Here is a 26,595-nt window from a genome sequence, read left to right as displayed (position 1 = left end):
ATTTAGGGTTGTACCTGGTGGGTTCCTTGATGATTTGTGTGAGATTGAGGGCATCAAGCTTAGATTGTAGGACTGCCGGGGTGTTAAGCATATCCCAGTTTAGGTCACCTAACAGAACAAACTCTGAAGCTAGATGGGGAGCGATCAATTCGCAGATGGTGTCCAGGGCACAGCTGGGAGCTGAGGGGGGTCGGTAGCAGGCGGCAACAGCGAGAGACTTATTTCTGGGGAGATTAATTTTTAAAATTAGAAGTTCGAACTGTTTGGGCATAGACTTGGAAAGTATGACAGAACTTTGCAGGCTATCTCTGCAGTAGATTGCAACTCCTCCCCCTTTGGCAGTTCTATCTTGACGGAAAGTGTTATAGTTGGGTATGGAAATCTCAGAGTTTTTGGTGGCCTTCCTAAGCCAGGATTCAGACACGGCAAGGACATCAGGGTTGGCAGAGTGTGCTAAAGCGGTGAGTAAGGCAAACTTAGGGAGGAGGCTTCTGATGTTGACATGCATGAGGCCAAGGCTCTTTCGATCACAAAAGTCAACAAATGAGGGTGACGGGACATGCAGGGCCTGGGTTTACCTCCACATCACCCGAGGAACAGAGGAGTAGTAGGATGAGGGTGCGGCTAAAGGCTATCAAAACTGGTCGCCTAGAGCGTTGGGGACAAGGAATAAAAGGAGCAGATTTATGGGCGTGGTAGAATAGATTCTGGGCATAATGTGCAGACCAGGGTATGGTGGGACACGGGTACAGCGGAGGCAAGCCCAGGCACTGGGTGATGATAAGAGAGGTTGTATCTCTGGACATGCTGGTCTCAATGGGTGAGGTCACCGCATGTGTGGGGGGTGGGACAAAGGAGGTATCAGAGGTACGGAGAGTGGAACTACGGGGTCCATTGCAAACCAAAACAATGATAACTAGCCTGAACAACAGAATGCAAGGCATATTGATATTTGAGAGAGACATACAATAAGGCATAAAGTGATTGCAGGTCATGATTGGGAGAGCTAGATAAAAACAACAGGTGAGATAACAGCAGCTAGTCAGCTAACATAGCAACAGAAGGTAAAAATGGCGACGACTGGGCAGAGAGGGTCGGATTAACTACACACAGATCCTGAGTTAAGGCACAGAGCCGACAGATAAAACACAAATAAACAGAATGGAGTACCATGAATTAATGGACAGTCAAGCAGGCATCAGCTATGTAGCCAAGTGATCATAGTGTCCAGGGGGCAGCCGTAGATGGAGCAGTGAGGCCTCCACTAAGCTAGCACGCGTTTAAAGTTAGTAGCCCGGGGGGTGGTCTGCTCAGACGGAGGGGGTCTGCTCAGACGGAGGCCGGTTGAGGGCACAGAGAATCCAAGCCGGATAGCGATGGCGAAAGAGAGGTTGTGAATTGTAGAATTGTGTTTGCTAACTGGTGCTAGCTTCCTGGCTGCGCTAGCTGCAAGATAAGCTAGCAGTTAGCAGACCGGGGCAGGCAAGTTAGCCTTTGGGGGACGTCGCGATGGGGGGGGAAGTCTGTTTTTGCCTCTTCGTGCGGTGACGTCGATAGACCAGTCGTGGAATTAGTAGGGTTCCAGGTAGCTCTAGGTAGCTAACAGGCCTAATAGGTTAGCAGAATGGGCCTTCAGCGGGCGTCACGCCTGAGGGGCCTGTTGGAGTCCTCGGGCAGATTATGTCGGTATTCCAGTCGTAGAGAATCGGCGGGGTTCCGTGCTCCGTACCGGCGGTAAAGGGGTCCGGATATTGTAGCCCAGGAGTGGGCTTCAGTGGTAGCACAGGGGCCCTAGCCGGGCTAGCTTCAGGCTAATTGGTGCTTGCTCCGGGATGGAAACACTAGCCAGGAGTGGTCACCCAGGATTGTGGTTAGCTAGTTGCGAAGATCTAGATGAAAATGTTCAGAGTTTGCGGTAGGAATCCGGGGATATGGAGAGAAATATGAGACTAGTTTGATTTTAATGCGTGTGGCAGTGTTATTACCTGCAACAGATAAGACATATATGGGCGCTGTGGCTTGGTTGGTTAAAGCGCTTGTCTAGTCAACAGGAGATCCTGAGTTCGAATCTCAGCAGAGCCTTTTCAAACAATTCAATTAACACCTTGGTAAAAAAGGTCTTGGTGGAGGGAACTCTACTTTTCTCAAACGATGGGTTTAGAGAATTAGGACTGTCTAGAGGAGAGAAGACGTGAGGAGGATGCAATTGAGATATTCCAATTTCACGGAAAAAGGGAACTTTTTGAATGAATTAAAATGTACCAACTGTCTAAAGTTCAACTGCTTCTTGAGTTTACTCATTTCGAGCGCTAAATGAAAAGAGTTCAGCCAGCTTGTACACGTCTCTGTCAGAGCATGAGTAGGCTCTACAATCAATCTCTGGTAGCTTGCCATGATCGTATAGTGGTTAGTACTCTGCGTTGTGGCCCCAGCAACCCCGGTCCTCAATCCGAGTCATGGCACAGCACTATCATTTCAAAAGGGTTGTATTTTGAATGAGTTTTAACTTACTTTGTGAGCTAAGAAACTCAGCAACTCTTCCATTTGACAAAGTCCCCCATCTCATGGTAGGTTAATTACTTACATTAACTGATTCATCTGCTGTTTCTTAGGTTTTTACCATTTTGAAGCTCGAGACCCAAATGAGAAATGTAGTTTCCCCGAAACGACCAAAATTATGAAGAAATAGTGTATGATTCTGAATGTTTACTCATATCTCGCGATCCACCTATCACATGCTAATGCCCACTTTGGGTACCAAACCATAGTTTAAGAATCCATGTCAGAGGATCTTGAGTTTATTCAGCTCGATACCCAAATGAAAAATGTACTGTCCTCGAATGACCAAAATTAAAAGAAAAAATAGTATGTGACTACAAATGTTTACTGATATCTCGCGGCCCACCTCACACAGACTCAGGCCTACTTTGGGTCCCAAAACATAGCTTAAGAAACCCTGTTGCTAGACAATTGAAGGTGTTCATATCGATTACAATATTATTAAATTACATCTGTTTTGTGACGTGATTTTTGCAAGACAGAGATATGGGTTAAATTAATTATTCTGGTTTGATTTAAATACGTGTGTCGGTGTTCTTACCTGCAACAGACATGATATCTATGGGCGCTGTGGCTTAGTTGGTTAAGGCGCCTGTCTTGTAAACAGGAGATCCTGAGTTGGAACTCAGCAGAGCCTTTTCAAGCTATTCATTGAACACATTGGAGGAGGTCAAAAACATAGCTTAAGAAACCCTGTTGCTAGACAATTGAATGTGTCCTTGTCGATTCCAATGTTACTAAATAACATATTTTTTTGTGACCTGATTTTTGCAAGACAGAGATATGGGTTAAATGAATGAGACTAGTTTGATTTAAATGCGTTTGGCAGTGTTATTATCTGCAACAGACATGACATTTAGGGGAGCTGTGGCTTAGTTGGTTAAAGCGCTTGTTTAGTAAACAGGTGATCCTGAGTTCGAATCTCAGCAGAGCCTTTTCAAACAATTCAATTAACACCTTGGTAGAAAAGGTCTTGGTGGAGGGAACTCTGCTTTTCTCAAACGATGGGTTTAGAGAAATAGGAGTGTCGAGAGGAGAGAAGACGTGAGGAGGATGCAATTGAGATATTCCAATTTCATGGAAAAAGGGAACTTTTTGAATGAATTAAAATGTACCAACTGTCTAAAGTTCAACTGCTTCTTGAGTTTATTCATTTCGAGCGCTAAATGAAAAGAGTTCAGCCAGCTTGTACACGTCTCTGTCAGAGCATGAGTAGGCTCTACAATCAATCTCTGGTAGCTTTCCATGATCGTATAGTGGTTAGTTCTCTGCGTTGTGGCCCCAGCAACCCCGGTCCTCAATCCGGGTCATGGCACAGCACTATCATTTCAAAAGGGTTGTATTTTGAATGAGTTAAAACTTACTTTGTGAGCTTAGAAACTCAGCAACTCTTCCATTTGACAAAGTCCCCCATCTCATGGTAGGTTAATTACTTACATTAACTGATTCATCTGCTGTTTCTTAGGTTTTTACCATTTTGAAGCTCGAGACCCAAATGAGAAATGTAGTTTCCCCAAAACGACCAAAATTATGAAGAAATAGTGTATGATTCTGAATGTTTACTCATATCTCGCCATTCACCGATCACATGCTATTGCCCACTTTGGGTACCAAAACATAGTTTAAGAATCCATGTCAGAGGATCTTGAGTTTATTCAGCTCGAGACCCAAATGAAAAATGTACTGTCCTCGAATGAACGAAATTAAAAGAAAAAATAGTGTGTAACTACAAATGTTTACTGATATCTCGCGGCCCACCTCACACAGACTCAGGCCGACTTTGGGTCCCAAAACATAGCTTAAGAAACCCTGTTGCTAGACAATTGAAGGTGTTCATATCGATTCCAATATTATTAAATGACATCTGTTTTGTGACGTGATTTTGCAAGACAGAGATATGGGTTAAATTAATTATTCTGGTTTGATTTAAATACGTGTGTCGGTGTTCTTACCTGCAACAGACATGACATTTATGGGCACTGTGGCTTAGTTGGTTAAAGCGCCTGTCTTGTAAACAGGAGATCCTGAGTTCGAATCTCAGCAGAGCCTTTTCAAGTATATCATTGAACACATTGGAGAAGGTCACAAAGCATAGCTTAAGAAACCCTGTTGCTAGACAATTGAAGTTGTCCATATCGATTCCAATGTTACTAAATAACATATTTTTTTGTGACCTGATTTTTGCAAGACAGAGATATGGATTAAATGAATGAGACTAGTTTGATTTTAATGAGTGTGGCAGTGTTATTACCTGCAACAGATAAGACATATATGGGCGCTGTGGCTTAGTTGGTTAAAGCGCCTGTCTAGTAAACAGGAGATCCTGAGTTTGAATCTCAGCAGAGCCTTTTCAAACAATTCAATGAACACATTGGTAGAAAAGGTCTTAGTGGAGGGAACTCTGCTTTTCTCAAACGATGGGTTTAGAGAGTTAGGAGTGTCGAGAGGAGAGAAGACGTGAGGAGGATGCAATTGAGATATTCCAATTTCACGGAAAAAGGGAACTTTTTGAATGAATTAAAATGTACCAACTATCTAAAGTTCAACTGCTTCTTGAGTTTACTCATTTCGAGCGCTAAATGAAAAGATTTCAGCCAGCTTGTACACGTCTCTGTCAGAGCATGAGTAGGCTCTACAATCAATCTCTGGTAGCTTGCCATGATCGTATAGTGGTTAGTACTCTGCGTTGTGGCCCCAGCAACCCCGGTCCTCAATCCGGGTCATGGCACAGCACTATCATTTCAAAAGGGTTGTATTTTGAATGAGTTAAAACTTACTTTGTGAGCTTAGAAACTCAGCAACTCTTCCATTTGACAAAGTCCCCCATCTCATGGTAGGTTAATTACTTACATTAACTGATTCATCTGCTGTTTCTTAGGTTTTTACCATTTTGAAGCTCGAGACCCAAATGAGAAATGTAGTTTCCCCAAAACGACCAAAATTATGAAGAAATAGTGTATGATTCTGAATGTTTACTCATATCTCGCGATTCACCGATCACATGCTAATGCCCACTTTGGGTACCAAACCATAGTTTAAGAATCCATGTCAGAGGATCTTGAGTTTATTCAGCTCGAGACCCAAATGAAAAATGTACTGTCCTCGAATGACCGAAATTAAAAGAAAAAATTGTGTGTAACTACAAATGTTTACTGATATCTCGCTGCCCACCTCACACAGACTCAGGCCGACTTTGGGTCCCAAAGCATAGCTTAAGAAACCCTGTTGCTAGACAATTGAAGGTGTTCATATCGATTCCAATATTATTAAATTACATCTGTTTTGTGACGTGATTTTGCAAGACAGAGATATGGGTTAAATTAATTATTCTGGTTTGATTTAAATACGTGTGTCGGTGTTCTTACCTGCAACAGACATGACATCTATGGGCGCTGTGGCTTAGTTGGTTAAAGCGCCTGTCTAGTAAACAGGAGATCCTGAGTTCAAATCTCAGCAGAGCCATTTCAAGCAATTCATTGATAACATTGGAGGAGAAGGTCACAAAACATAGCTTAAGAAACCCTGTTGCTAGACAATTGAAGATGTCCATATCGATTCCAATATCATTAAATTACATCTGTTTTGTGACGTGATTTTGCAAGACAGTGGAGTTGACCAAGCAGAACTGACTGAAACTCTTTCAAGGTATTTCAAGCCTAAGCCAATTCTCATTGCAGAACGTTTCAGATTTGACCAACGTCACCAGAGTCAAGGCTGAGTACATCCTTGCACGATTTCTTGATGATGCTCTTCAAGACAAGTTTGTATGTGGTCTCACAAGTGAAGCATATCACAGAAGGCTTCTGTCAGAGAAGGACCTTACCTTTAATTAATTAAGCTATGTTTTGTGACCTTTTCCTCCAATGTGTTCAATGAATTGCTTGAAAAGGCTCAGCTGAGATTCAAACTCAGGATCTCCTGTTTACAAGACAGGCGCTTTACCCAACTAAGCCACAGTGCCCATAGATGTCATGTCTGTTGCAGGTAAGAACACCGACACACGTATTTAAATCAAACCAGAATAATTAATTTAACCCATATCTCTGTCTTGCAAAATCACGTCACAAAACAGATGTAATTTAATAATATTGGAATCGATGTGAACACCTTCAATTGTCTTGCAACAGGGTTTCTTAACCTGTTTGGGCTGCAAGGGGCAGTATTGAGTAGCCAGATAAAAGGTGCCCATTTCAAACAGCCTCGTACTCAATTCTTGCTCGTACAATATGCATATTATTATTACTATTGGATAGAAAACACTCTCTAGTTTCTAAAACCGTTTGAATTATTTCTCTGAGTGAAACAGAAGTCATTCTGCAGCACACTTCCTGACCAGGAAGTGGAATGTCAGAAATCAATGCTTTGTTCAACTTCATGCCTATACATGGGCAATGAACGTAAGAGTCTACGTACACTTCATACACCTTCCCCTGGTTGTCAAGAGGCGGTGAGGGAAGACATTTTGTGTCTATCTTGGTCTGAGGTGGAATTAAAGCTCTTTGTTTGACGTGACCGTCCATTTCCTGTTTCTGGAGCGCGCGAAAGAGGACATGAATTTGCCTTCTGTTTTGCTCTTGTTATGGACGACTAACATCTCCGTCTTAGATTTTATTTGATACATGTGACCATATCATCGTAACGTATGTTTTTTCAATATAGTTTAATCAGATTATTGAAATTTTTTCGGGAGTTTTGCCGTGTTCCGTTCTCTGACTTTGTTGACGTTGGAGTGATCCGTGCCACTTGGCAAGTGCCCATGCTAAATGAAGAGGGATATTTGCCGTTCCAGATCAAAACAACGACTGTTCTGGACAAAGGACACCTTGTCCAACATTCTGACGGAAGATCACCAAAAGTAAGAAACATTTTATGATGCTATTTCTAGTATCTGTCGTGCATGTGAACTGGTCGTGGGCGCCCAAGTGTTTCTGGCTATTGTGGCTACGCTAATATAACGCTACATTTTGTTTTCGCTGTAAAACATTTAATAAATCGGAAATATTGTCTGGAATCACAAGATGCCTGTCTTTCAATTGCTGTACACTACGTATTTTTCAGAAATGTTTTATGATGAGTAATTAGGTATTTGACGTTGGTGTCTGTAAATATTATGGCTGCTTTCGGTGCAATTTCTGATTGTAGCTGAAATGTAAACAATGATTTATACCTGAAATATGCAAATTTTTCGAACAAAACATATGCTATACAATAAATATGTTATCAGACTGTCATCTGATGAAGTTGTTTCTTGGTTAGTGGCTATTTATATCTTTATTTGGTCGAATTTGTGATAGCTACTGATGGAGTAAAAAACTGATGGAGTAAGAATAGTGGTGTCTTTTGCTAACGTGGTTAGCTAATATATTTACATATTGTGTCTTCCCTGTAAAACATTTTAAAAATCGGACATGTTGGCTTGATTCACAAGATGTGTACCTTTCATCTGGTGTATTGGATTTGTTAATGTGTGAAAGTTAAATATTTAAAAAATATATATTTTGAATTTCGCGCCCTGCACTTGAAGTGGCTGTTGTCATAAATGTACCGACGTCGGGCTTGCACGCCAAACAAGTTAAGGAGAGGTATAACTATAATTCCATGTGTATAACTTGTATTATCATCTACATTTATGATGAGTATTTCTGTTGAAACGATGTGGCTATGCAAAATCACTCGATGTTTTTGGAACTAGTGCCATCTCTGGAAGCTTGGTTTTTTATTACATTTGCAAAAAAAAGGGGGGGGGGGGTGTAATACATTTTAGAATAAGGCTGTAACGTGACAAAATGTTGAAAAAGTCAAGGGGTCGGAATACTTTCCTAATGCACTGTATGTATCTATTTTCGCTGCACCCAGTGTGGCCACTGATGTATCAAGAACCAGGAAGTAGGGCCTCCCGAGTGGTTCAGTGGTCTAAGACACTGCATTGCAGTGCTTGTAGGTGTCACTGCAGACCTGAATTCCATCCCAGGCTGTGTCAGAACCAGTTGTGACTGTGAGTCCCATTGGGCTGTGCACAATTGGCCCAGTGTCGTCTGGGTTAGGGGAGGGTTTGGCCGGGGGTGCTTTACTTTGCTTTTGTTGCAGGCCGGTTGCCTGCAGGCTGACTGATCGTAATCTGACAAATTGGTGCGGCTGGCTTCCGGGTTAAGTGGGCGGGTGTTAAGGAGTGTGGTTTGGTAGATCATGATTCGGAGGATGCGTGACTTGACCTTTGCCTCACCTCAGCCCGTTGCGGAGTTGCAGCAATGAGACAAGATTCTGATGGGATATTATGAAATTGGGGAGAGAAACGGAATTTTAAAAAACAGGAAGTAAAAGCTTTGCACCACGAGAGTTCTGTGACATTCTATAGTTCTGTGATGGACAGAGGAGCTAAATGGCTTCAGCCACAGTACCATTCAAAGGTTTGGACACATCTACTCATTCCATGGTTTTGCTTTATTTGTACTATTTTCTACATTGTAGAATAATAGTGAAGACATCAAAACTACGAAATAACACATATGGAATCATGTAGTAACCGAAAAAGTGTTGGATGGTTGAGGAGCAGCACTTGGGGATCTTGGAGGGCTGGTGCCCTGGTGGTTGGGAGCTCGGGTAAGTAGCTGAATGGTCGCTGGTTCGGCTCCCTGTTTTTGACCTTGTGGGAGATCTGTCGACGTGCCCTTGAGCAGGGCGTTGACCCTGGTTTCTTCTGTGGGTCGCTCTGGATGGGAGTCTGTTAGACGACTGAATGTAATAGAAATGTTGAGCAGCTTCAATGCGGGTATGTTTTAATATTCAAAAAAGAAAAATACACACAACAACAACAAAAAACAGTCCTAATATAATCTCTATCTATACATATAATCTATAGAAATTACAGGAGGACAAGGCAGGAAGGGAAATACATTTCATAATGAAAATGACACCTTCATAATATTTTGATAAATATGTCCACTAACCCAAATTGTCCACTAGATGTCAATATACGACAGGAAAATATCTCATGATCCTCTAAAACGGTCCATGGCAATGGAAAACACAATAATATCACCTCCCCCTATAGCAGCTGTGTGAAGAAACATCCCCCGACAATTCTCTCTCTCTCTCTCTCTCTCTCTCTCTCTCTCTCTCTCTCTCTCTCTCTCTCTCTCTCTCTCTCTCTCTCTCTCTCTCTCTCTCTCTCTCTCTCTCTCTCTCTCTCTCTCACACACACACACACACACACACACACACACACACACACACACACACACACACACACACACACACACACACACACACACACACACACACACACACACACATACAGAACATCTTCTATCCCCAAGCCATAACACTGCTAAATGGCTGAATGGACTATCTGAGTTGACTCGTGGCTCCCGAGTGGCGCTGTGGTCTAAGGCACAGCATCTCAGTGCAAGAGGCATCACTACAGTCCCTGGTTTGAATCAAGGCTGTATCCCATCAGGCTGCGATTGGGAGTCCTGTAGGATGGTGCACAATTGGTCTAGAGTCATCTGGGGGTAGGCTGTCATTGTCAAAGAGAATTTGTTCTTGACTGACTTGCCTAGTTAAATGTTTTTAAAAAACACTGCCACTCCAACATGCACACACATTTACTCTGTTTATCATGTATCCTGATGCCTAGTCAGCTGACCCATATACATATCTACCTCCATCAATCCAGGATCCCTGGATGTTGTAAATATGGTATTGGAACTGACCCTGTACAGCTTTTTACTTTCTTATTTTTATTTCTCAGTGTGTTTGCTCTACCTTATGTTATTTTTAGTTCTACATTGATATTAATTGCTGCATTGTTGGGTATTGGAGCTGGCAGGAAGCTGGCGCTGGCAAGATTTCACTGTACACTGCAAGTGATATTAAAAATCAAGAAACACACACACCCACACAAAACAGGATGTTCTGGACCCATAGTAATCATTAAGAAGTATAATATTCCTAGTGACAAACCTATTGCTTTGCTCAGCCTTGGCAGTATTTAACACGTTCCAACTGACCAGAACTAGACCCTGACTGCCAGGCCACATTCAGCATGACATAGTGAAATGTTGAGACAGAAATATATTATGTAAAACAAACATGCTTCTCTGACATTTTAAGTAAGGAATCACATCTATTGATGATATTTCTGTCTGCAACGTTTCATAACGTTTCCCCTACCGAACGTGCCTCAGGATACAAGTAATGTTGATCTGAGTTTTCTGACCTCAACAGCTGCCCTTGTGTCTCCGTGTAAACAATTAACACAATAGTGGGCTTAGCATACTACCAAAGATGGTATAGTATGAAGATAGCCTAAAACTGCTTCTCCAATAGAAATCCCTGATCACATTTTGTAGGCGATGTCATGGCGACATTGGCTAGCGAAGATCATAGGAACTTACAGTGTACATTCTTAGGCAGAGCTCATGCGTAGAAACATGTCATCGGGTCTAATGTTCATCTCAAGCCTTCAAATGCACTCACTCCTTTGATATAAAGTTGTTGTTGACGAAAATGAACACGTGTCAGCGACATGTTGAACTACTCCTGGTGTGGTGTTCATGTTTTTGTAATTCACCCAATGTGCGCCGGTCTAATGGACACACAACATTATTTCGGTTGTTAAAACAATACTGCCATAACAATTTACGTAAAAATACTTAGAAGTTGACTTATATCAATTACAAGCAATATAGACAGCATACATGGTTAATATTTGCCATTTATCTCTGCTAGATCACATTTATCAATAAAAGTGCTATTTGTTTAAAAAAATATATATATATTAAATTAATACTTTTTTATATATTTTTTATTTCCCCTTTATTTAACCAGGTAGGCAAGTTGAGAACAAGTTCTCATTTACAACTGCGACCTGGCCAAGAATAAAGCAAAGCAGTTCGACACATACAACAACACAGAGTTACACATGGAATAAACAAAACATACAGTCAATAATACAGTAGAACAAAATCTATATACAGTTTGTGCAAATGAGGTAAGAAAAGGGAGGTAAGGCAATAAATAGGCCATGGTGGCGAAGTAATTACAATATACCAATTAGACACTAGAATGATTGCAAGTAGAGAAACTGGGGTGCAAAGGAGCAAGATAAATAAATAAATACAGTTTGGGGATGAGGTAGTTGGATGTTTATCTTAAATCATGTTTATCTTCAACAAATATAAATGAAACAAGGTTTTCATCACTATTGATGTTTATTGCTTTGAACTGAACAAATTAGAAGGACTCATTTTATATACAGTATTTTATGGAAATGATAAATTAACCCATTGAACACAAATGAAGGCTGGTCTACACACCACATAAGGGAGAGAGTTTTACTGGGTGTGTTGCAAATGTATTTCTTTCACTTGATGCATGTGTACTGTGTCTTCCTGCCCTTCTTGGGTCCACACACATCGCAGAGCTTCTTCTTGTTGCTACCGGCTGCAATCTAGAATGATGGAAACACTTAGTTCAGGAATTTTACTAACATCTCACTCACTTACTCATTCACTCACTCACATATATAGTTACAGCAGGCCAAGCTAGGAGAGTCAGACACACACACATGAAACAACATCACTCACACTTACTTCCGGTATTGAAGTTGTTGGTTCTGTGAGTCGGGCGGATGGGGCACCAGCATCCTCCTCCTGAATCCTCCTCACAATGGCTGCAGAAGCTGGGGTCCTTGGGATATGTTGCCTCCTCTGGATTTGAGGTCTTTCCAATGCCTTGCCCAGCTCCTGTGGCTGGCTGATGGTCAATCTCATCCTCTTCTTCCAACTCACTGTCAGACTCCGAATTCACAGAGACATGACCCTCATATTCAGAAATGTCTACATCTTCCAAGCTGCCCTCTGAGCAGAGATTATTTTTGCCATACTGATTGATTGTAGTAAGGAGACACACATGCAAAGCTATTTATTTGTTGTGTCCCTCCCCCAATTTGCACCTGGCTGGGGTAGAGTGTGGGAAAATACAGATTTTTTTTTTTACAATGTATCAAAACAATGTATCAAAATAATGTATTGTAATAACATTGTGCAGGTTCCCGCAAGACATTGTGTAGTTTCACACACAACCAAGGGTAAAGAGTGGGAGAAAATTGGGATAGGCAGACAGGCACGGAGACAGACAGGTTTTTGCTGCTATGTTGAAACAGCAGGCTCAGGGAGAAGGAAGACAGGTAGACAGGCACGGAGACAGACAGGTTTTTGTTGCTATGTTGAAACAGCAGGCTCAGGGAGAAGGAAGACAGGTAGACAGGCAGGGAGACAGACAGGTTTTTGTTGCTATGTTGAAACAGCAGGCTCAGGGAGAAGGAAGACAGGTAGACAGGCACGGAGACAGACAGGTTTTTGTTGCTATGTTGAAACAGCAGGCTCAGGGAGAAGGAAGACAGGTAGACAGGCACGGAGACAGACAGGTTTTTGTTGCTATGTTGAAACAGCAGGCTCAGGGAGAAGGAAGACAGGTAGACAGGCACGGAGACAGACAGGTTATTGCTGCTATGTTGAAACAGCAGGCTCAGGGAGAAGGAAGACAGAGATAAGGCACACAGCACACCTTTTTGTTTCATTTTGACTTGTTTCCACCTACACACACACTTTTCCACACTTTTATTACCTTTGGGTCCAGAGGACCTGAACGCCACATATGTAATATAATATAAATGCACAGTGTGTATTCAATGAAAATGTGTTATTTTACATGTTTTTCACAGAAAATGAGCCACGGCCAATGAGTCTCAGGTTGAATTTCTTTTTTTCATTTTTCTGTTAGTAAACATTGAAAATGGGTCCCACAGAACCGAACACCACACAAGGGTTAAGACATTGGCTCAAATCTAGGTTGTGCCTTTTTAGATTTTAAGGAAATTTCATTAACTTGTCAAACCTCAAACCCAATAAAAATATCCATTAAAGTCTGCAGTTTTAAAGTAAAATACTCCATGCCTATTATTTCTCAGTAGTTTTTGTGAAGCCTTTAATGTTGACGAGGTATCGGTCAGCTTTGTCACACTTTGATAACGTGTTCCATTACATTTGTTTCGCAGACATTCATATTTCAACTAAATATAATGCATTTCACACGGAATTTGAAATAAAGTGTTTGAAGTAAAACAACCAATGGCGGCCTGCGTTTTTAAGTTCCTGCTACTGTGCTGACATGTTTTCACAACACTCTCTCTCAGAGTAGAAGAAAAATACTTCTTAAAGATATAACAGGCCATGAAATATTGATGTTGCCCTGATTTTGTATGGCACTGCAGTGAATAATTGAATGTTTTGGGGTACGTGGGAAATACGTATTTTCAGCATCCCAACTCTTCCCTTTATTGGAGAACAGATTCACATGCTGCTTTGACTGTCATCCAATCTGTCGTTATTTCACAAGAGTCCCGCCACTGAATTAAATACAACAGAAATTATATTAGGCTATGACATGTATCATATTGTATCTCTATGGATTTTGCTCGTTTGCGTAAATTTTTGCTGGACCCCAGGAAGAGTAGCTGCTGCCTTGGCAGGAACTAATGGCGATCCTTAATAAACCCCAGGATGAGTAGCTGCTGCCTTAGCAGGAACTAATGGCAATCCTTAATAATCCCCAGGAAGAGTAGCTGCTGCCTTGGCCGGAACTATTGAGGAGACATAATGAACCCCAGGAAGAGTAGCTGCTGCCTTGGCAGGAACTATTGAGGAGACATAATGAACCCCAGGAAGAGTAGCTACTGCCTTGGCAGGAACAATTGAGGAGACATAATGAACCCCAGGAAGAGTAGCTGCTGCCTTGGCCGGAACTATTGAGGAGACATAATGAACCCCAGGAAGAGTAGCTACTGCCTTGGCAGGAACTATTGAGGAGACATAATGAACCCCAGGAAGAGTAGCTGCTGCCTTGGCAGGAACTATTGAGGAGACATAATGAACCCCAGGAAGAGTAGCTGCTGCCTTGGCAGGAACTATTGAGGAGACATAATGAACCCCAGGAAGAGTAGCTGCTGCCTTGGCAGGAACTATTGAGGAGACATAATGAACCCCAGGAAGAGTAGCTGCTGCCTTGGCAGGAACTATTGAGGAGACATAATGAACCGCAGGAAGAGTAGCTGCTGCCTTGACAGGAACTATTGAGGAGACATAATGAATACAAATTGAATTTGTTCAACTCCTGCGTCCTCTGTCTTCCATCCTCTCTCGCCTCCTTTTGAAAAAGGTCAATTGGTGATGAGGAGCGGGAACGTGGACGAAATGCACTTATATGAAATGAGAGTTTCCTTCTCCATTCGAGCGTTATCAGGCAAATGACATTTACAGGGGTGGATCCCAAAATAAATGTGTCAATTTATAAAAACAAATGAAGTTAGCTGTGCGAGACATTTTATAGATAAAAAAAATTATAAGTAACATATTGTTTTTAAATGTGTGCATTCCTTTCTCCGACGACAAAACAAACGCTGATTCAAAGAGGGTGTGGCAGTTTTCCAAACTCTTCCACAAAGGATGAAAGGTGGCTATTGAGGACCGGAGGACACTCTTCCGTTCGACTACTAACCAAATGACATCTCCTCGACCACTTATCGGTTTCCAGGTCCCGGAGGAGAGAGGAAGGACTTTTGCCCAGATTAGAAAAGGCCTATGGGTTCAACAGCAATACAATAGGCTTGAAATGTTGACTGTTGCTTATTATGAGGATCATCAATCAGCCCATGTAAAAAAAAAAATAAACATGATTACTTTAACAGTTGTTTAGATTTTTTACACACACACAACATAAATACACCAACAAACAGAACAGACACAACAAATACAAAGACTCACAAATGCGACCCTGTTCCGTATTGCACTACTGTTGAACAGAGCCATATGTGTTATGGTATACACTTGGTTGGCTGATTACCTTGCGCTCCGTTGGACTTCTCCTGTTTAGCAGCTGTGAATTTGTGTGTGTGCATGTGTGGAACGGAGTGAATATGTCAATGTGCTCTATTCAATACTTCACATGTCTCTCTCTGTCTCTCTGTCTCTCTTTCTCTCTCTCTCTCTCTTTCTCTCTCTCTGTCAGTGAGGCTGTCATGTATTTTTAGTAAAGCGGTTCTAGACCAAATCAGTACTGTCCTATGAGGAGATGAGGTTAGGGCCCAGCAGTGTTTCCTGTGGCTGAAGCAGCAGGGGCAGAATATACACACACACACACACCTGGGTCAGGACACGCTCTATGCTTTGTTTATGACTCCTCCAGATCAAATCAAAGGCCTTACTGGGGTAGATCAGACTAGCTCCTAAACCAATTTAGTTGTGCCTTAATATCATGGCATGAAATCTTCACTGCATCCTGTCCAGCACAGGGCATGTTATCCTGGTTGGATGAAGGGATGTTGGAGCTCCTTCAAATGGGCAGGGATAAAGGGAATTTTAAAGCAAGGAGGGACGGAGGTTGGCGCTCCTTCAAAGGGAAGAAATATTGATCCGAATCATATGACCGGCCAGGGAAGTTGAAAGACAAACTTAAAAGAGCTCTTACCACAGGCAAGGTATTCATCCTATAAAGCTGTACGTGTGGATAGAAATATTGGTATTATTGTATTAGTATTATTGAAAGCTGATATGTTTTGTGTGTCAGAGTGAAGCAAAGCTCAGGAGTCGTCGCACTGATGTGAGCAATGCCGAAGCCCAAAATAACACACCGACAATTATGTAACTATTTAGTTTGACATGAAGATTGTTGAGGTGAGTACAGCCTTTTCCTTGGTGTTTAGCAAATAAAACAACAAAATGGTAGAAGAGACACAGAGACAAAGGTTATGAAGGTGTGCAGGCCAGAAGGCCATTGACTTTGACATGACAGCGCTAACAGATCCATTGACTTTGACATGAAAGCGCTAACAGATCCATTGACTTTGACCTGACAGCGCTAACAGATTCATTGACTTTGACCTGACAGCGCTAACAGATCCATTGACTTTGACCTGACAGCGCTAACAGATCCATTGACTTTGACCTGACAGCGCTAACAGATCCATTGACATGACAAAAATAAAAGATACAAAACATCTACAGATGCAACAGGTACCCCATACAAAGCACAGCCTGGCTGAAAGAGTTGATTTGACTTCTCCCACATTTTGAGTCCTGAACACTGTTCTCTTGTTGGGACAGTAACACATTTGTATTATTTTGACTCTGTACTACAGCACTTTGGATTTGAAACGATACAATGGCTATGAGTATAAGGGCACAAGGGGAGACCCAGATACAGACACGGGAGACAGATGGTTTGAGTCTTGATATTTATTAAACAATCTAAAAAGGGGTAGGCAAGAGATGTTCGTGGACGGGCAAAAGGTCAAAACCAGTTCAGAGTCCAGGAGGTACAGAGTGGCAGGCAGGCTCGAGGTCAAGGCAGGCTCGAGGTCAAGGCAGGCTCGAGGTCAAGGCAGGCAGAAAGGTCAGGCAGGCGGGTACGGAGTCCAGAAAACAAGCAAGGGTCAAAAACCAGGAGGACTAGCAAAAGAGAATAGGCGCAGGAGTACGGGAAAAACACTGGTTAACTTGAAAAATATACAAGTCAAACTGGCACAGAGAGACAGGAAACACAGGGATAATAAGTGACACCTGGAGGGGATGGAGATGTAACAGTTTAACTTTAGTCCGTCCCCTCGCCTCGACCCAGGCGTCCTCTGCACACATCAACAGTTGTCCCCCACGAAGAATCATTACCATCGCGCCACAAAGGCCGCAGACCTTGCAAAGCAAGGGGAACCACTACTTCAAGGTCTCAAAGCGAGTGACGTAACCAATTGAAACGCTATAAGCGCGCACCACCGCTAACTAGCTAGCCATTTCACATCCGTTACAGAGACAGTCACAAGACAGGTGAAACATATCAGGTTGTGACAATGAGGTTGAAGTGCAAACTGTCAGCTTCAATACATTATTTACCATTCATTTCTATTGGGCACAAAATAATTTGAAACATAACCAAAACAAACAGCAAATGCATCCAACAAATTTGTAACGTCACCATCTTGATGTAATCATTACATGTTAGGAATATGGAACGAAATACTAAACTTTTGACTGACTACTTTAATATGCATAAAAGTGAATTTGTGCCAATAATTTTGTTCCCCTAAAAGGGTTGGACTATGTACAAAATGTTCTGTAATTTCTAAATGGTTCATAGATGACGAAAACCCAAAATTAAAGCTGACAGCACTTTAACCTCATAGTCATTGTATCATTTAAAATCCAGAGTGCTGGAGTGCAGAGACAAAACAACAACAGTGTCACTGTCCCAGTACTGTTGGTGTAACGGCGTTCCTCTCTCTCTTCATAAGAAGAGGAGGAGTAGTGATCGAGCCAAGGCGCAGCGGGTTGTGAAAACATGATGAGTTTTATTTATAAGACAAAACGAAACAAACTATACTTGAAATAAACTAACAAAATAACAAAACAAAAATAGACAGACTCGTACGACGAACTGACATAACACACGCAGAACGAACGAACAAGTACTTACTACAAAAACACACGAACAAACCGAAACAATCCCGTATGGTGTAACATCGACACAGACACAGGAGACAATCACCCACAAACAAACAGTGAGAACACCCTACCTAAATATGACTCTTAATTAGAGGAGAACGCAAAACACCTGCCTCTAATTAAGAGCCATGCCAGGCAACCAAAACCAACATAGAAACAGATAACATAGACTGCCCACCCAAAACACATGCCCTGACCTAAACAATATACAAAAAACAACATAAAACAGGTCAGGACCGTTACAGTTGGAGCTGTACATTATCTCTGTATATATCTCGCTGTATGTCTGTCACTGTCCCAATACTGTTGGAGCTGTCTATTATCTCTGTATATATCTAGCTGTATTTCTGCCACTGTTCCAATACTGTTGGAGCTGTACATTATCTCTGTATATATCTCGCTGTATTTCTGTCACTGTTCCAATACTGTTGGAGCTGTACATTATCTCTGTATATATCTAGCTGTATTTCTGTCACTGTCCCAATACTGTTGGAGCTGTACATTATCTCTGTATATATCTCGCTGTATTTCTGTCACTGTCCCAGTACTGTTGGAGCTGTACATTATCTCTGTATATATCTCGCTGCATTTCTGTCACTGTCCCAATACTTTTGGAGCTGTACATTATCTCTGTATATATCTCGCTGTATTTCTGTCACTGTCCCAATACTGTTGGAGCTGTACATTATCTCTGTATATATCTCGCTGTATTTCTGTCACTGTTCCAATACTGTTGGAGCTGTACATTATCTCTGTATATATCTCGCTGCATTTCTGTCACTGTCCCAATACTGTTGGAGCTGTACATTATCTCTGTATATATCTAGCTGCATTTCTGTCACTGTCCCAATACTGTTGGAGCTGTACATTATCTCTGTATATATCTCGCTGTATTTCTGTCACTGTCCCAGTACTGTTGGAGCTGTACATTATCTCTGTATATATCTCGCTGTATTTCTGTCACTGTCCCAGTACTGTTGGAGCTGTACATTATCTCTGTATATATCTCGCTGCATTTCTGTCACTGTCCCAATACTTTTGGAGCTGTACATTATCTCTGTATATATATCGCTGTATTTCTGTCACTGTCCCAATACTGTTGGAGCTGTACATTATCTCTGTATATATCTCGCTGTATTTCTGTCACTGTCCCAGTACTGTTGGAGCTGTACATTATCTCTGTATATATCTCGCTGCATTTCTGTCACTGTCCCAATACTTTTGGAGCTGTACATTATCTCTGTATATATCTCGCTGTATTTCTGTCACTGTCCCAATACTGTTGGAGCTGTACATTATCTCTGTATATATCTCGCTGCATTTCTGTCACTGTCCCAATACTGTTGGAGCTGTACATTATCTCTGTATATATCTCGCTGCATTTCTGTCACTGTCCCAATACTTTTGGAGCTGTACATTATCTCTATATATATCTCGCTGTATTTCTGTCACTGTCCCAATACTGTTGGAGCTGTACATTATCTCTGTATATATCTCGCTGTATTTCTGTCACTGTCCCAATACTTTTGGAGCTGTACATTATCTCTGTATATATCTCTCTGCATTTCTGTCACTGTCCCAGTACTGTTGGAGCTGTACATTATCTCTGTATATATCTCGCTGTATTTCTGTCCATACTGTATCTTTATATATATCTGCCTGTTTTCGGACTGCTCCAACACCTGTTTACTGTTTACCATGAAGTCATCATTTTTTTATTTATTTTTCCCCCTGGGTAAGATATTGTTGGACTCCTGTCATTGTTGTTGTACACCCTTCATTTTGAGCACTTTCTGTTGTTTGCCGGAGCGCGGCGGCCTACCTGAACTCAATTTTCTCTTGTGTTTACATGCTTTAACGCTTCAATGCTTTGAGCACTGAGAAAGTAGCTGAAAACTTTATCCTGTTGAAAATCAGGCTCACTGGTGTGATGATGAATAGACTGTTTCGCAACTCTTGTTCATATTTTGTAATTACTCTTCCCCTTCATAAATTAGAACAATTGGACCCATCATGGTTTTATTCTTCAGCTGCTATCACCTAATTATTGATCATCAGTGAACTATGGGTAATGTGAAATATGACTTTCTCTCGCTCTCTCTGTGGGAGGGAGCTATACATAATTCATGGAGAGGAAGTCATTAGGATATGTGAAATGCATTATTCCTGCTAGGGTTGGATGTGTGTGTGGAGAAAGCACAGAGGGTGATGAATACACAGTGATGTGATGTATGTCCAGTACCAGTCAAAAGATTGGACACACGTACTCATTCAAGGGTTTTTCTTTATTTTTACTATTTTCTAACATTGTAGAATAGTAGTGAAGACATCAAAACTATGATTTAAAGCATGTGGAATCATGTAGTAACCGAACAAATCAAAATATATTTATTTAAAGTTGCCACCCTTTGCCTTGATGACATCAGTGGTACTAGCAGGTTACTATCTAATACCTGTGTTGACACTAACATAGCCTTGACCTTGTGGAATTCCTGCTCCTGTGGGTCTCCCCACATCCACTCTGTCTCTTTTTTTCAACAGCTCAGTGATGGGGTGTTGCACTGATGACAGAACCGGCAAGAATTTGGCCAAGTAGTTCAGCAGTTCCAGTATTTGGCAAAGCTCAGTGATGTTAGTTGGACTGGGCATCTCGGAGACGGCTTTCACTTTGCTGTCATCCGGCTTTATCCCATCCGCTCCAATCACATGAGCGAAGTACTGGATCTCCGACTTCCCAAAGTGACACTTGTCTTTGTTCAGCTTTAGACATGACTCTTTGATGGTCTGTAGCACTTTGCTCAGATTCCTGTTAGGTTCTTCCTTGTTTGCACCGTAGACCAGTATGTCATCCATCACGACGACTGTGCCTTCGTGTCCTCTCAGGAACTTGCTCATCTCCCTCTGAAAGATTCTTTGGCGCGCTGGTTATTCCAAAAGGAAAGCGCTTGAAACAGAATCTCTGTCACGTTCCTGACCTATTTCTCTTAGTTTGTTGTATGTGTTAGTTGGTCAGGACGTGAGTTTGGGTGGACATTCTATGTTGTCTGTTTCTATGTTGGTTTAGGGTTGCCTGGTATGGCTCTTAATTAGAGGCAGGTGTTTGGCGTTCCTCTAATTGAGAGTCATATTTAGGTAGGTTGTTTCACAGTGTTCGTTGTGGGTGGTTGTCTCCTGTGTCAGTGTTTGTCGCACCATACGGGACTGTTTCGGTTTGTTTTTGTACATCGTCATTTTGTGTAGTCTATTTTTCCCTGTTCGTGCGTTCTTCGTGTTTTATTGTAAGTTCGTATGTCTAGGTTTGTCTACACATTCGTTTTGTTATTTTGTTAGTTAATTCAAGTATAGTTCGTTTTCTGTCTTAGTTGTTTCGTCTTGTCTTTAAATAAATTATGTGTTCACAACCCGCTGCGCCTTGGTTCCATCACTACTCCTCCTCTGCGGTTGAAGAGGAGGAGGACCACCGTTACAATCTCCCCACAGCAGTAATGAAAGTCTTCAGTTCTCTGCAGCTCTGTTCAAGCGGTATCTGACAAAAATCGCTAGATGCATCGAATGGGGTGAAGACTTTCACCACGGATAGGTTTGGTGCTATATCCTTCAAGGTGGATCAAATGAACCTATCCCGTTTCGGTGCTTCGTTGAGTCATTTTAAGTCTACACATGTTCTCACTTTGTCATTTTTCTTCAACACCAGCATCATGGGAGCACACCGGTCTGTAGGCTTGGTTACTCCCTTGATGAGGCAATTTTTTCCCATTCTGTCCAGTTCTTCCTCCGCTTTTGGAAGGACTGGAAAAGGGAATCTGCATGGTGAAGTCAGGGAATAGGAGACTGCATCAGGCCTAAGCTCAATCTTGACAGGTTCAAAGTTCAGTAGCCTTATCTCTCCAAAAACATCTGCTCTGAGGACCAAACCCATATTTCATGCAACGATTCTGCTAAGTAGACTATTAGAATATACTTTTCTCCTTTTCTTGTACTTGTGGCTAGGAATTTCCCCATACAATCAAGCCTGCCACCTTGGCTGTGAACATCAGTTTCAATGTTAACCAGCAGGCGGCACTGTGGCAAACTCTGGCAAGTGCTCTGAGACATCACTATATTATCAGCACCCGTGTCAATCTTGAACTTTACACGTGCCATTCACCGGGAGCTCAACATGACTGTTCTTCAGAATCAGACTGTAACTGATACTAAAAATAACGCCCCTTGCATTTCCACTTCATCCTCAGCTGTATTTGGCCATTTTTGTTTTGCATGCAATCTCAAAATGCCTAATTTTGTTACACTTCCTGCATTTTGTTGCGTGCTGGACAATTTTCACTGTCATCATGGCTGCGGTTACAACGTGAGCAAACTTCCCTGTTTTGACTGCCTGTTTCTTTGCTGAAAACTGTTTGTTCTGGCCACCTGCAGTGTACTTAGAATGTTTTTTTGTGATGCTGTGGTTTGCGTCTCACCTCATCAATGTAGTTCTCAGCTCAAATCAAATCAAATTTTATTTGTCACATACACATGGTTAGCAGATGTTAATGCCAGTGTAGCTAAATGCTTGTGCTTCTAGTTCCGACAATGCAGTAATATCTAAGTAATATCTAAAGTAATCTAACCTAACAATTTCACAACAACTACCTCATACACACAAGTGTAAAGGGATAAAGAATATGTACATAAAGATATATGAATGAGTGATGGTACAGAACGGCATAGGCAAGATGCAGTAGATGGTATAGTGTACAGTCTATACATATGAGATGAGTAATGTAGGGTATGTAAACATAAAGTGGCATAGTTTAAAGTGGCTAGTGATACATGTATTACATAAAGATGGGAAGATGCAGTAGATGATATAGAGTACAGTATATACATATACATATGAGATGAGTAATGTAGGGTATGTAAACATTATATTAAGCTGCATTGTTTAAAGTGGCTAGTGATACATTTTTAAATAATTTCCATCAATTCCCATTATTAAAGTGGCTGAAGTTGAGTCAGTATGTTGGCAGCGGCCACTAATTGTTAGTGGTGGCTGTTTAACAGTCTGATGGCCTTGAGATAGAAGCTGTTTTTCAGTCTCTCGGTCCCTGCTTTGATGCACCTGTACTGACCTCGCCTTCTGGATGATAGCGGGGTGAACAGGCAGTGGCTCGGGTGGTTGTTGTCCTTGATGATCTTTATGGCCTTCCTGTGACATCGGGTGGTGTAGGTGTCCTGGAGGGCAGGTAGTTTGCCCCCGGTGATGCGTTGTGCAGACCTCACTACCCTCTGGAGAGCCTTAGGGTTGTGGGCGGAGCAGTTGCCGTACCACGCGGTGATACAGCCCGACAGGATGCTCTCGATTGTGCATCTGTAGAAGTTTGTGAGTGCTTTTGGTGACAAGCCGAATTTCTTCAGCCTCCTGAGTTTGAAGAGGCGCTGCTGCGCCTTCTTCACAACGCTGTCTGTGTGGGTGGACCAATTCAGTTTGTCCGTGATGTGTACACCGAGGAACTTAAAACTTTCCACCTTCTCCACTACTGGGTGGTCATTGTGGATAGGGGGTGCTCCCTCTGCTGTTTCCTGAAGTCCACAATCAACTCCTTTGTTTTGTTGACGTTGAGTGTGAGGTTATTTTCCTGACACCACACTCCGAGGGCCCTCACCTCCTCCCTGTAGGCCGTCTCGTCGTTGTTGGTAATCAAGCCTACCACTGTAGTGTCGTCCGCAAACTTGATGATTGAGTTGGAGGCGTGCATGGCCACGCAGTCGTGGGTGAACAGGGAGTACGGGAGAGGGCTCAGAACGCACCCTTGTGGGGCCCCAGTGTTGAGGATCAGCGGGGTGGAGATGTTGTTACCTACCCTCACCACCAGGGAGCGGCCCGTCAGGAAGTCCAGGACCCAGTTGCACAGGGCGGGGTCGAGACCCAGGGTCTCGAGCTTGATGACGAGTTTGGAGGGTACTATGGTGTTAAATGCTGAGCTGTAGTCGATGAACAGCATTCTCACATAGGTATTTCTCTTGTCCAGATGGGTTAGGGCAGTGGGTTAGGGCAGTGGTATACATAGGTATGTCCTCGTGCTGCTTCTATATCTACTCTGACTGGCACGCCATTTGTATCGCCTTCTTCAGTGTCAAGTCTGACTCGAGCTGTAGCTTTTGTGAAACATCCCTGTTCATACAGCCAATCACAATCCTGTCCCTTAGATGTTCATCCTTTGTAGTTCCAAACTCGCAGTGTTCAGCTAGCTCATTTAGATTCCACAGTCTGTCCCCTTTATGGAAACATGCTCGTTCGTGAATCACGTTGCGCTGTGGCACAAAATGTTCATTCAGTTTTTCGATCACCACATCATAGTTGAACTCATCATTAAAGTCATCAAAGGAGAATGCATTATAGACTATCTCTGCATCTTTCCCAATTGTATAAAGTAATGAATTCACCCGCACCAGGTCTCCTTATCCAGATTCGATACCACTCGAAAATGGGAAAAACGTTGTCTCTAGATCGGCTATGCCAGCGGCTGCGAGAAATCGAACGGCACTGGTGGGTTAAATTTAGACATTTTCCTCACTAATCTTCGGCCTGTTAGTTCTTTAATTCTGACACCATGTCATGATGGAGACCAGGCAGTGAATTATCCGGTTTAGTTCAATTGAATAACTCTTCAATCAGACAATTTTCATGCAGTCCACCAAGCTACTATCTGCTAGTCCTCATTGTTAATATCCGGTTATAACAATGACACGCATAACCAATCAATTACGTATATATCTATCAGACATCAACTACAGATACGCTTGATATATACAGCCAGTGATGCTGAACAAGAGCGCCACCAGCTGGTGGTGGTCTCGAAAGAGGTGCAGGTTTAAATATAGGTACAACTGTCCCAGCGTCCCGTCCCGGAGGACATGTATGACCAGCAGGAGACAGGGGATCCAATTCACACGTTCATTACACACACCAAACAGACACACGCACTGCATTACAAGGAGAAGGGACTACTGAAAGTGATAGTGGTCTGTAGATCAGTGACGCACTAATACTAGCATGTGTTGTGAGAGTCCAGTGCTGCTGGAAACAGGGACCAGAGGTTGTAGCCCAGCTGTTGGTATGCTGGGCAGAGGTTTATGAGAGATCTCCTCACTCTGCCACTGCTGCTGAAGACTGAGCGAGGGAAGCAGGAATTGGGGATCTGCAACTCCAGATGACTGCCTGTGATTAGCTGACCCCACAATGTGATAGGGACCCCTAGCACACCTCCCTAGCAACAGAGTGGCCAGGCCAAGAGGTGTGAAATAACTCCCAGGGCCGGAGACTGGGTTTTGGTGCATTTCCACTGAGGAGTTACCCCAGTATTTGACCTGAAAGCCTCAGAGTCTTGGGTTTCCACCTACACGGCTTGGCTCCTGGGACACACTGGGCCATGGACTCAATGGACCTGCTCTGGGGCTTTCCGGGTGGTATTAACATAACAAGGGCTAACTGTGGACATGGGTTTACGCCTTTGTGTCCCACAAAGCAACTGTTTGATTATGCAGAGTTGTTTAACATTTCCCTAGCATAACATCAGGGTGTATACACTAGTCACAGGGGTGGGCAACTCCAGTCCTCGGGGCCTGATTGGTGTCACAGTTTTGCCCCCAGCCCCAGCGAACACATCTGACTCCAATAATCAACTAATCATGATCTTCAGTTTAGAATGCAGTTTGATTAATCAGCTGTTTTTGCTAGGGATGGAGAAAAAGTGTGAGACCAATCAGACCCTGGAGGACTGGAGTTGCCCACCCCTGTGACTAGTGTATACACCCTGATGTTATGCTAGGGAAATGTTGTTTCCAAAGCTAGGAGTTACAGTGAGGACTGGAGTTGCCCACCCCTGTGACTAGCGTATACACCCTGATGTTATGCTAGGGAAATGTTGTTTCCAAAGCTAGGAGTTACAGTGAGGACTGGAGTTGCCCGCCCCTGTGACTAGCGTATACACCCCGATGTTATGCTAGGGAAATGTTGTTTCCAAAGCTAGGAGTTACAGTGAGGACTGGAGTTGCACGCCCCTGCGTGGAACACTGATGTTACAGTTGAAAAAGCAGCAGGTTAAAGTGGTTCAAGTGTCACGATTGTCTACTTCGTCCTCCTCAGACGAGGAGAGGCGAGAAGGATCAGAGGACCAATATGCAGCGTGGTAATTTGACATATTGATTTATTAACTGAAGTCAAAGACGAACACGAAAAACACTTGGATAATTACAAAACAACAAACGAACGTAGACTGACCTAAAACATGAACTTACATATAACGAAGAACGCACAAACAGGTACACGACTACAAACAAACGATACAGTCCCGTGTGGTAAATATTACGGACACAGGAGACAACCACCCACAACAAACAATGTGAAACAACCTCCCTATGTATGTCTCTCAATCAGAGGAAAACGTACAACACCTGCCTCTGATTGAGAGCCATACAAGGTCAATTAAACCTGACACTT

General features: G+C 42.6%; 6 non-coding genes across 6 annotated transcripts; 5 read left to right on the top strand and 1 right to left on the bottom strand.

Annotated features, from left to right (window-relative positions):
* Positions 1-2,008: 2,008 nt before the first annotated feature.
* On the top strand, positions 2,009-2,082 carry trnat-agu (transfer RNA threonine (anticodon AGU)). The gene has a single exon. It is a non-coding gene; the product is annotated as a tRNA-Thr (tRNA).
* Positions 2,083-3,420: 1,338 nt separating this feature from the next.
* On the top strand, positions 3,421-3,494 carry trnat-agu (transfer RNA threonine (anticodon AGU)). Its single transcript has one exon. It is a non-coding gene; the product is annotated as a tRNA-Thr (tRNA).
* Positions 3,495-4,534: 1,040 nt separating this feature from the next.
* trnat-ugu (transfer RNA threonine (anticodon UGU)) lies at positions 4,535-4,608 on the top strand. Its single transcript has one exon. It is a non-coding gene; the product is annotated as a tRNA-Thr (tRNA).
* Positions 4,609-4,833: 225 nt separating this feature from the next.
* Positions 4,834-4,907, top strand: trnat-agu (transfer RNA threonine (anticodon AGU)). Its single transcript has one exon. It is a non-coding gene; the product is annotated as a tRNA-Thr (tRNA).
* Positions 4,908-5,947: 1,040 nt separating this feature from the next.
* On the top strand, positions 5,948-6,021 carry trnat-agu (transfer RNA threonine (anticodon AGU)). The gene has a single exon. It is a non-coding gene; the product is annotated as a tRNA-Thr (tRNA).
* A 425-nt stretch (positions 6,022-6,446) lies between these two features.
* trnat-ugu (transfer RNA threonine (anticodon UGU)) lies at positions 6,447-6,520 on the bottom strand. Its single transcript has one exon. It is a non-coding gene; the product is annotated as a tRNA-Thr (tRNA).
* Between the last annotated feature and the right edge of the window lie 20,075 nt (positions 6,521-26,595).

The sequence above is a fragment of the Salvelinus fontinalis genome, chromosome 8 (assembly GCF_029448725.1).
Source record: "Salvelinus fontinalis isolate EN_2023a chromosome 8, ASM2944872v1, whole genome shotgun sequence".
In the NCBI taxonomy this organism is placed as follows: domain Eukaryota; kingdom Metazoa; phylum Chordata; class Actinopteri; order Salmoniformes; family Salmonidae; genus Salvelinus; species Salvelinus fontinalis.
The sequence above is the reverse complement of the archived record's forward strand: the minus strand, read 5'-3'. Positions and strand labels throughout refer to the sequence as shown.